Raw genomic sequence first — 11,666 nt, forward strand, 5'->3', positions numbered from 1 at the left:
ATACTTGTAATTTTTTCCAAAATAGATATTATATTTAAATAAATCGAAGCTTAGCTATTAGATATGTTATGATTAAAAGATTAATTAAAGCTTATTTTGTAAAATATGATTGGCTTATTTCTGTACAAGCTTCCTTTAAATTGGCATGTACATCACATTTCTACACTTTTGTTTTAAAACGAACGGTCAATTTTATGTAAGTTGAAATGGCAAATCTTACCAACTTTTACCGCCTGAAATGTTTGGACTTTTAATTAACAGAACATTACTGTTTTAAGCCTGCTACAGTAACATAAAAAAATAATAAAAAATAAACATATTTTATCTATACCACTTTAGATAGCAGGTTGTATAGTTTCTTGAAAAGTATGTTTTTATTGCCATGACGGGTTTACCTTACTATCAAATTTTATTAAAAAGTTGTAAATATTTATAAAAACAACGCTTTGCTGACACCCTGCGGCTAAAACGAATAGTTTTATGACTACATTTGCAAAAAAGATTATGCATTTAAACAAATCCTCATAGCGGTTTATGTTTAAATTTTTTTGTCACTTTAAACTATTTAAAAAAAATAAATAATTGAACTACCCAATCTTAATTTTATGTTAACAGCAATAAAAAGGTGTTCAAAACTCGACTTTTAAAGCAATGACTATAAGAAAAACAAATTCAAAATTTAATCTTACATGTTTACTACTACGTATTCTATGCTAGGTAACAATACAATAAGAACTGGTATTGTTAGCTGTTATTGTAACACTTTTTTCAAGCTAAGCATAGCCTGCAAAGTAAAATTCATTTAATAAAAAAATGTGGTTTTGCTACAAAATAAAATAACTACCTATAAATAAAAGAAGAACTAATACGACTAAATAAACCGTGCATGAAATGTGATATTTATAGCACTTGATTTTACCACATAAGTTTCTAGGTTAGATTCTCACTACTTTCATGCTGTAATGATTTTAATTAGACGCTATAAATTATATCAACGTTAGCAGAGCCAAAACTAATCGACAGATTGATTATCGGTAAATTAAAAGCATTAATATCCCAAACTTTTTAAAAATAACAAATGTTTCTTTGTGTTTTAAGACCGTCAAGTCATTCTTTATACCATGAATAGAAGGCTTGAAAATTGAGGATAAATAAAACCCTAGAAAATAAAGCAAGTCATACAGAATAGCGCTGTTTGGGGGATTGTCCCAATTTAAAGAAAGGCAGCAAAAATCTTTTAAAACCAGACAATTTTGATTTTCAGATATGGAACTCAATCGAGTGCGCTTTTAATCAAGCTGCAAAAAAATTATGCATAAAAGAGAATACCTCTTAAATGTACGTACTGACGTAGTAATTCTCTTAAAAAAAATAGTTCTTTTTTTTACCTAACATAAAAAGTTTTAACTCGTCTTGAGTACAATAAGCAGATAAGCAGATAAGTAAGGCACTAACAAGGCAGCTAAGCTTTATTCAATCAAAATCATTAGACAAAATCATTAGAATTAAATAAAAACCAAGTGACTGAAAATATCAGTTTTTTCAGTAAACAGTTATTTTAAATTTTCGGTTTTTATGCAAATATTCACACTGTCAGACTGTAAAATGGTATTTAGGCACGCACTCACACAACATCTGTACATCCTGACACCATATGGCTGTATGGCACATACATTCAATATTATGGAAATGTCCCTGCCTGTATACTGCCATTGGGCAAAGATTGTAAAAGAGATTAATTATCTTATAGCAAAGAATATTAACAATAAAAAACACTATATTTTTTTCCAAATTTTTCGCTATTTTAATTGACAAATACTCAAATCATTTCGAAATTTAGTTGAAGTTTGATATTGAAGCAACTCACTACAAAACAACCCAAAAACTCATTTTTTCCTTGTTTATCGACTTTTAACAACTTGTGTTATATTGTAACAATCGAGTCTGATTGTCTTTCGTAAGAAAAGCCGTATTATAATTTATAGTTTATTATTGCGGAAAGATACACATACAACCGTTCACAAGCTTGTACCACGAATACCAAATACAAATACATCCGAAACAGTTAAACTAATACATCACGTGATTAAGCCACGTGATAGAGATAAGGAGTAACAGATCGGCAATAGGTGTAAACACGTGATCTGCAGAATAGATAGGACTTTGGCGTAAACAACAAGATGGCGGATACGTTACAATATCAACGCTTACAAATACCCCAACCTGTGCAGCTGTTAAAAAGAAACATTAAAACTTGTATTTTTAAAAATAATTCATTATAAAATGCTGCAAGTATTATATTGTTTATAGTAAAAACTAGCACATCAATATTAGAAAAAACAAGTGACTTATTTTGCGAATATAGTTTAGGTTTTAATTTATGATTATTTAAAGTTCAAGATTGTAACATATAACAAAAAGTATTTCATTTGTGTATTAAATGATACATTTACTTTAGTGCCATACTAGACACTATTTTTATATTGTTAGTTTGAAAAATAACATTCTTTTAAAGGTTTTAAACACCTTTTTCTTTGTTGTGCTAGTTTAAAACATTTTAAAATTCATAATGTAGTCTTAATTTAATAATAATGCATATTTACTTAGAATCTACAGCACAAGAAAAAAATTTAACCGGCAAAGCTATACACTTGTTTGTTAATTGTTTGTAAATTATTTTTTTAAATTTAGGTTTTAAATTTAAGTTAAAACTTAAAAACAAGTTGGTATAAAAACGTAACCAACCGACATCCTTAACTCTGCAATCTGTAACAAATTACTTTTCTAAAACTCAAATTAAACAATTTTAATCACATTTTTTAAATATAAAAATGTATTATAGTTTGACGAGAAAGGATCAAATCTACCAAAAAAAACATTCATGACCTAGTGGAAAATTTGGAAACATTAAAACTTGTCTTAGATGAATGTTTTATGAATTACAAAAACAACATTCTAGATTTATGTATATTTATTGGATCAACACCAATAACCGTAAAAGAAGCATTTACAATTCATATAAATGACATTAGCAATAGTAAGTATTATTGTTGTAAAATTTTTTTATCAAAAATAATAAAAGTAAGACAACAAACTGCTGTTTTTTTTTTAAATTTAAAAGAAATTATTTTAATGTCCTTTATTTTCGCCAAAAAATTTAAAAATTTATTTTGCCTTTTAAAAAAACATATAATGATCTCTTTGTATCTATTCAATCATGTATACATATCTTTTAAGCATCCTACCATATATTTACATCGACAGAATTGTGTTATTTTTTTACAGCTGTCTACATTATATATATAATTAACAAAATATTACTGAAAGTTTTGTAAGGCTGCTACAGTAACATAAACAAATAATAAGGAATAAACATATTTTATCCATACCACTTTAGATGATAGGTTTTATATTTTTTTTAAAGAGAGTCTGTTTTTAATGTCATGACTGGTTTACCACACTATCGAATTATGTTGAAAAAATTAATTGCAAATACTTATAAAAACAACGCTTTGCTGACACCCTGCGGCTTCAAAGAATAGTTTTATAATAAAATTTGCAAAAAAAGATTATGCACGGTTTTATGTTTAAATTTATTTGTCACTTTAAACAATAAAAAAAAATAAATTAAATAAATTACCTGATCTTAATTTTATGTTAATAACAATGAAAAAGTGTTCAAAACTCGACTTTTAAAGCTACCACTATAAGAAAAAAAACTAATTCAAAATCCAATCTTACAGTTACTTTTACACAATCTATGCTAGATAACAACACAATAAGAACTGGCATTGTTAGCTCTTATTTATTTAAAAAATGTGGTTTTGCTATAAAAGAAAAATTGATAATTTTGAATAAACCGTGCATGAAATGTGGTAATTTTAACACTTGTTTTTTTACTACACAAGTTTCTAGGTTAAATTCTTACTACTTTCATGCTATAGTGATTTTAAATAAGACGCTATAAACTATACAATTGTAGCGGTCTCCGTCGACCCAATCGAAAGGTTTTTGAATAAAGTTAGAGACAGTTAATTGTTTTTCTTAACTAGCTAATTACTCGGCTGCTGGTTAGGAATTCTTAAATTAACCACTCAAGTGAATTTACTGTATAATTATATTATACGGCAATTTCTTATTAAAATCAAGTTTCAATTTTATTAACGATGAAGCAAAAAGTTAAAAAAAGTCCAAAAATACAACTTCTTGTAGGAAGGCATAAGATAACTATTTAAAAAGAAAAACAAAGAATCGAATCCCATGTCAAAAGCAAACCACAGATTTTAAAAACAAGTTTAAGATTAAAAGACATATCAAAATAGGAGTTAATATAAGGTTTTGATGAAATCAAGAAACGATAACAGAAATAATTCCCACCAACTGTGAAATAGTTAAATTTAATTGTTTTTAATGTTAATGAAAGGTTAGCTTATGCACAATAAGCTACACAATACAAAAGAGCCAAAACCAATCGACAGTTTGATTATCGGTAAATTAAAATTATTGATATTCTAAACCTTTTAAGTGTAACAAATGTTTTTTTATGTTTTTAAACTGTCATGTCATTTTTTTACTATAAATAAAACGCTAAAAAATAGAGGATAAATAGAACTCTAAAAAATAAAGGGAATTATACAGAATAGCACTATTTGGGGAATTGTCCCAATTTAAAAAAAAGCGACAAAAAACTTTCAAAATCTAAATAGGCTGTGTGCAATGTGTTGCCAGAAGCTTCGGCCGTGAGAAGCTTCGGCCAGAAGATTTCGCCTGCAAAAAACTCGTGGGGTCGGTGACGAAATTTGCCGCGTAAAATGTCAGCTTAAGACCATATTTTACCGATATTCAAAATAAAATTTGACAAAAAGTATAATACATAAAAAAAATTTGATAAGTTGTTACGAAAAATGTATATGTTAGTTTTTAGAATATTTTTTTTTAAAATTGTTGTCTTACAAATGTGTTTTTAAAACGGATTAAAGACGGGCACTTATGGCCTGCAAAATTTACTTTTGACCTTCATAATTTTAAAGCCACGTTTGATGTCAACATAAGACATAATTTCATCGAAATTCAAAATAAAATTTGACAAAAAGTATAATACATAAATAGTCTCAACCCAGTTTTAATATGTCTATTATGTTTTTTTATATTATAGGCTCTGTCCATTAAACTTGGTTATTTTTTAAGTGGTTTAAAGCTGATACTTGATGTATCAATCTTAATGCTATGACATGGTGGTAGTGAAAACCAATCTCAAAAATTTTTTTTTAAAAACTCAATTATTAAATTTCCAAGCACTGGGTAATATCGGTTTGGTATAAACAACTGAGACTAATCTAGTTTTAAAAAAGGATTGTTTGTTTGCTAAATTTTTTTGGTAGTTATTAAATTTTATTTCTATAACACTTACAATTTTATGTTTGGGAAATCGATTTATAATAAACTTCATTTAATATTTTAAAAGGTGAACTCCAAGTTGATCAGGGACTTCTCCTAAACGATCATTTATTTGATGTGAAGTTGGTTAAGGAGGCAAAGGGGCTTGTGATTATCATAGCTGGAGTCCTACTAGGTTTTAACTTCTTAACATAATCGTATAGGTTTTATTTTTGCGAGTGTTAAAAAAATGTAGGACAAAACTTGTAGCCTAAGTTTTGATTTCCACTGCTGGTATGTTGTAGAATTCTTGAGAAAGACCTAAAGACCTGATTTTAATTTCTCCTGCAATGATATTTTAGGATGCTACTACATGCCAGCAGTAAGAATCAAACAATATCTCAAATGTCGTTTAAGGAAGCTATCCTAAAATAACTTTTGGGGACTTTAGTTTGATTCTTACTGCTGGCATGTTATAGCATTGTTAGGTAAGATCTAAGATCCAAGGTTTAAATCCCATCGCTGGCTTGTTGTAGCATTGTTAAGTAAAACCCGAAATTCTTGGTTTATCTTTTACTGTTGACATACCATAACAATTTTCAAAATAACTTCAGAATATTTTAACTAACCTTTTAACTAAGCAGAAGGAGAAAAAGAAGATAAGATGTCTATGGGAATTTACGTTAAAGGGGTCACTTATGGAACAGCTGTTGCTATTGAAAAGAGAATTAAACAGGGGGAAAAATTATTGCTGTAGGTTTCTCATTATATCTTGTTTAGTAACAAATAGGAATATAAAAAGTGTTATTCGTTAGTGGTTTAACTCATTGAGAATTGGTGTCTTGGGTTGGATTTTCACTGCTTGCACATCTAAATTTCATTAAGTTAAACACTAATTTTACATATTTTTTCTGTATTTTAAGTCAATCAGCGAGTTAGTAATTGGATAATGTAATTAGGTCAACAATTTATTAAACATAATTAACTTGAGACTTGGTTACTGTTAAGAAAGTAATTTTTATGTTTACCTATCTAGGTTTTATTTAAAATCGGTTTTAACTTATTAAGATTTAAAGCTGGTTTTAACTTTTTAAGATTTTGTATCTTTGGATCGATTCCCACAGCCTACAGATCTAATTTCATTAAATTAAACACTTGTTTTTGACAATCAGAAGATTAAAATTTGGTAATACAATCAACAGTTTGGCAAATTTGCTCAACTTAATACTGGATCACTGTTGAAAAAATTAGAGTCGTTGACTTTTCTTTCCAAATTAAGAATTAATTAATAATTTAAATTGTTTATAGGTGAAAAATAAGAGGTTGGATAGTGCTGATGTATCTAGTGAACTAGCAGTTGAAATATTAAAGTCAACAGGTGTTGTAGTTAGACTAACTATTACTAGGTTGAATAAAGAGGAAAAGGTATGTGAAGTAGTTTTTATATAAATTACGTTTAGACAAAAACAATACTCATTTAATGGCTTAACAAATTATTTAAGTTATTTTTGTTGTTTATGCCACAGTTTTTTTTTAATATATTTTAGTAGCATTTGGAGGATTATCCAAAAAAGCTATTTTTTTAATTTAATTTGCCTAGTATTTAGTTAAACTATTTAAATTTTATAAAAGGCAAAAATTATTCAGTAGTTTCTGTTTTATATTTAAATTCATTATTTTTTTATAGTTTTACTTTAAAATATTATATGAATGTTGATGATTGTAAAAAAATCTTTACCTATATTTCTGATTACAAACGATTATAAATAAATTGTTTCTTATATTTAAATCTTAAATTGAACAGGAAATACCACGAAGTGCATTTGTTGCCACACAAACAAAACAACCGGGGATTGAATTAGGTAAACTTTTGGAATTTTTTTTAAATTAATCCTTAAGAAAGGTTTAAGAAATTAAAAAACGGCACATTGGTTAAAAAAACTTAGAAAAACTTTAATTTTTTAGCTGGTGAACTAAGTTCTGAAGAGAAAATAAATTGTATTAAAAGATGGGAAGTTATAATGGGACCAAATTTTTAAATTACTGTAAGTTTTCACTTTCTTAACAAAATATTTTTATAATTATGGTTCGAAATCTTAGATTTCGAAACATATTGTTATTTTCAGTATATTTGTTATTATTATGGTTTGAAAACTTTTGTTTGTGAACATTTACAGTTTTGAAATTTTAGTATGTTGTTTATTATCAGATTGTTTTTTCATTCTCCTATTTACAACATTTAATTATCATTAATTACTAATTAATAGGTGTTTATTTATTAAAATTCAAAGATTGTTATTTATTTTTTAAATCTTGGCCATTTGTATATCATGATATTAGTAACCCAAAAATAAATTAAAATTTTAATTTTAATCATTAATTACTAATTAATAGTTGTTTATTTAATAAAATTTATAGATTGTTATTTTTTTAAATCTTGGTCAATTGTATATCATGATAGCAGTAACTCAAAAATATATTTTTTTTAGTCTAATAATCAAATTTGTAATTATTGTTTGATTAGTTTAGTTAATATTTTTAATTATGTAATGTTTATGGATTAGTAAGAATATTCGGATTAGTAAGAATAAAAATAAAAACTAGATTTATTCAATAAATAAAATATGATTCGAAATTATTTGATTATTTTTAAAATTAATCTTTATTGTAAATAAAGATATATTTTTTATTCTCACTAATCTATAACTTTTGATTTTGTGTATATAAATTTTTAAAATTTTGGTATATTGTTTATTATCATATTGTGTTTCAATCCTCCTATTTTAAAAATTTAAATATTATTATTTAGTAATTAATAGGTGTTTGTTTATTAATATTTAGGGATCGTTATTAGGTTTTCTAATTTTGGTCAGTTATATATCATAATATTAATAACTCGAAAATGTATTAAAAAATTAATTTTTGTTTGTTTATTATATTTAAATTCTTGTTTGTTTATTTAAATTAAAGTTTGATATTAAGCATTTAAAATTTAGTATAATGTATTTCATAATATTAGTAATTAAAATACATATTTAAAAAATAATTTTTGTTTGTTTATTATATGCTTGTTTATTTATAAAAAATTAAAAATCAATTTTAGGCATTTAAAACTTTGTCTAATGTATATTGTGATACCAACAATTTAAAACTGGGTTAAAGAATTAATTTTTGTTTGTTAAGTTTTTTTAATTACTTGTATTATTTAATTGATTTATTAATAAAGTTAATTTTCTTAATTAAGTAATGTTTATGCATAACTTTATTTATTAATAGAAATTAATTTTAAAAATTTTATTTTTTAAATCTTGGCCATTTGTATATCATGATATTAGTAACCCAAAAATAAAATAAATTTAATTTTTATCACTAATTACTAATTAATAGGTGTTTATTTATTAAAATTTAAAGATTGTTATTACTTTTTTAAATTTTGGTCCATTGTATACTATGATAGCAGTAACTCAAAAATAGATAAAAAATGTAATTTTTGTTTGTTTATTATATTTTAATTATCGTTTATTTATTTATTTAAAAGTAAAGTTCGACATTAAGTATTCAAAATTTAATATAATGTATATTATAGTATAAGTTATTTATCATATGTTAATGCTTGTTTATTTAATAAAAATCAAAAATCAATTTTAGGAATTAAAAATTTAGTCTAATGTATATCTTGATATTAACAAACTTAGTTAAAATAATATTTTTTTTATGTATAATACATTTAAATGCTTGTTTGTTTATTAAAAATCAAAAATATGTAATATTCTTAGTTAATTTTATGCATATCTTTTTTATTTATAAAAATTTATGTTAAAAAGAATCAAATAATTCCGAACCATATTTTATTCATCAAATAAATCTAGTTTTTGTTCAAAATCTTAGATTTCGAAACATATTGTAATTATCATTATTATTATTAATCTTTTCCAGTGTCATATAAGCTGTAAATTTTCAGTTAAAATAACTTTTGTTTTTGAACATATACAGTTTTGAAATTTTATTATGTTTTTTGTAATCAGATTGTGTTTCAATCTTCCTATTAATGAAATTTAATTATTACTAATTACTAATTAATTGGTGTTTGTTTATTAAAATTTAAAGGTCGTCATTAAGTTTTCAAACCTTGTTAACTTGTAAGTTATGATACTAACAACCTAAAAGTGGGTAAAAAAATTAATTTTTGTTTGTTTACTATCTTTAAATGCTTGTTTGTTTCTTAAAAATCAAAGATTATACTTAGGCATTAAAACTTTTGTCTGGTGTAATCATATAATCAATAATTTGAAATTGGGTTAAAAAAATAAATTTTTTCTGTTTATTATATTTTTGTTTATTTATTAAAAATCAAAGTTTAAGCTTTCAAAATTTGGTATAATGTTTATTCTGATATTGACAACTTAAAACTGGGTTAAAAAGTTAATCTTAGTTTGTTTATTATATTTAAAATTTCGTAAGTTTGTTAAAAACCAAAATTTGTATAGTTATTTAAAGAGATGGTTAGGTCGCAGAGTTTCTTTTTTAATTATGTTGGAATTTTTCCAACTTACACGAGAATATCAGTATTTTTTGAGATATCGGGATTTAAAAGTAATAGGGAAAGTCCCAACGCTCGCGAGTCACGTGACGCACGACGTCATCGTCGTAAGATCATATGCTGGCAGACATAAAAAAATGACCTTACTTTGTCCTCTCTGAGCCGTTTGTTGTATTTTTTTTTGCAGAAAACAAACTTAACATAAAAAGCAATATTTAACCGTATTATACAAGACATTTTTTACTTTTAAAGTTTTTTTAATTAGGTAGGCTGTATTTGTAAATTCTAACAAATTAAGGTTATCTTGTTAATTTTAGAAATTTACAAGCCAGAAACGGCTAATCTTAGCTGACAAACACTTACAAGAAACGGACAGGTTAACAGAGTGTAACTGAAGCAAAGTTTACCTGTTAGCACAGTAAGTTTTGCTTAAAACTTAATATATCTGACAATTTTGTTGGTTCTTATAGTTCTAATCACTAAACGTCACATGAGTTAACACACATAAAGTATATTATACATCAATAAACTAGAAACTAAATATTCTGGTTGACATCTTTTATGTATTCTTTTTATTAATAATTCCAAACAAATTTTAATATGACGTACAATATACGTAAGTACTTGTACCTCTGGCAACAAATATTAGTGTTTGCTGCCTTTCTTAACTTTAGTTTGTGCTTTACACTTGTAAAAATATAACCTAAATAATTGTTATAGTATAACCACAATAAAATATATATCGTTTATATAGGCTATATACATTAATTTGACAATATATTAGTTACCAACAATGAAGTGATTTTATTTTAAAGAAAACTAAGACTGTGTTAACGGTAAACTTTGCTTTAATAAGACTTAGTTGACCTGTCTGTTTCTTGCAAGAGTCTGTTAGCGTTTTTGGCTGGTAAACTTTTAAAATTAACAGCATAGCCATAATTTGTTAAGGTTTTTTTAATACGGTCTACCCAATTAAAAATATTTAAAAAGTAAAAAATGTCTAATATAATAAGGCTAAATATTGCTTTTTCTGTTAAGTTTGTTTTCTGCAAAATAAAATTTAAAAAAAAATACAAAAATCGGTTCAGAGAAGACAAAATAGGGTCATTTTCTTATGTCTTCCAGCATATGATTTTACGACGATGACGTCTTGCGTCACGTGACGCGCGAGCGTTGGGACTTTCCCTATTACTTTTAAATCCCGATATCTCAAAAACTACTTGACCAATTTTTAAAATAATGATATCCTCGTGCAAGTTGGAAAAATTCCAACATAATTAAAAAAGAAACTCTGCGACCGAACCATCTCCTTAATGTTTAGTCTAACGTATAAAACAACATCATTAACTCAAAAACAGGTTTATAATTATTTTTTTGTTTGATAAAAATCAAAGATTGATAATAATAGTTTATAGTTCGGTTAATTGTATATGTATTATTAATAAAAGAATTTTAAATTTTACCGTTTTTGTTTATCACTATTTAATTCCTATTGGTTTTTAAAATTTAAGATCAACATTACAAAGGTTCAAATTTTTTTTATTTTTCTTACTCATCCGAATTTTGATTCAAAATAACTTTTGATTTTGCATATATAAAGTTTAAAAATTTAATTTTGTTTGTTTATTATATTTAAATTCTTCCTTGTTTATTTAAAATTAAAGTTCGATATTAAGCGTTCAAAATTAAGTATAATGTATTTTATCATATTAGTAATTAAAATACTGTAACGTTTATTTGCCTGATATTC

General features: G+C 25.2%; 1 long non-coding RNA gene across 2 annotated transcripts; it reads left to right on the forward strand.

Annotated features, from left to right (window-relative positions):
* The first annotated feature begins 5,158 nt into the window (after positions 1 to 5,158).
* Positions 5,159 to 11,330, forward strand: LOC145743162 (uncharacterized). Of its 2 annotated transcripts, none has more exons than XR_014280991.1 (6): positions 5,159 to 5,572; positions 6,018 to 6,129; positions 6,685 to 6,801; positions 7,181 to 7,238; positions 7,342 to 7,421; positions 10,234 to 11,330. It is a non-coding gene; the product is annotated as an uncharacterized LOC145743162 (long non-coding RNA). The 2 variants fall into 2 exon arrangements; XR_014280990.1 differs by having other exon boundaries at positions 6,021 to 6,129.
* Positions 11,331 to 11,666: the final 336 nt, after the last annotated feature.

The sequence above is a fragment of the Corella eumyota genome, chromosome 2 (assembly GCF_963082875.1).
Source record: "Corella eumyota chromosome 2, kaCorEumy4.1, whole genome shotgun sequence".
In the NCBI taxonomy this organism is placed as follows: domain Eukaryota; kingdom Metazoa; phylum Chordata; class Ascidiacea; order Phlebobranchia; family Corellidae; genus Corella; species Corella eumyota.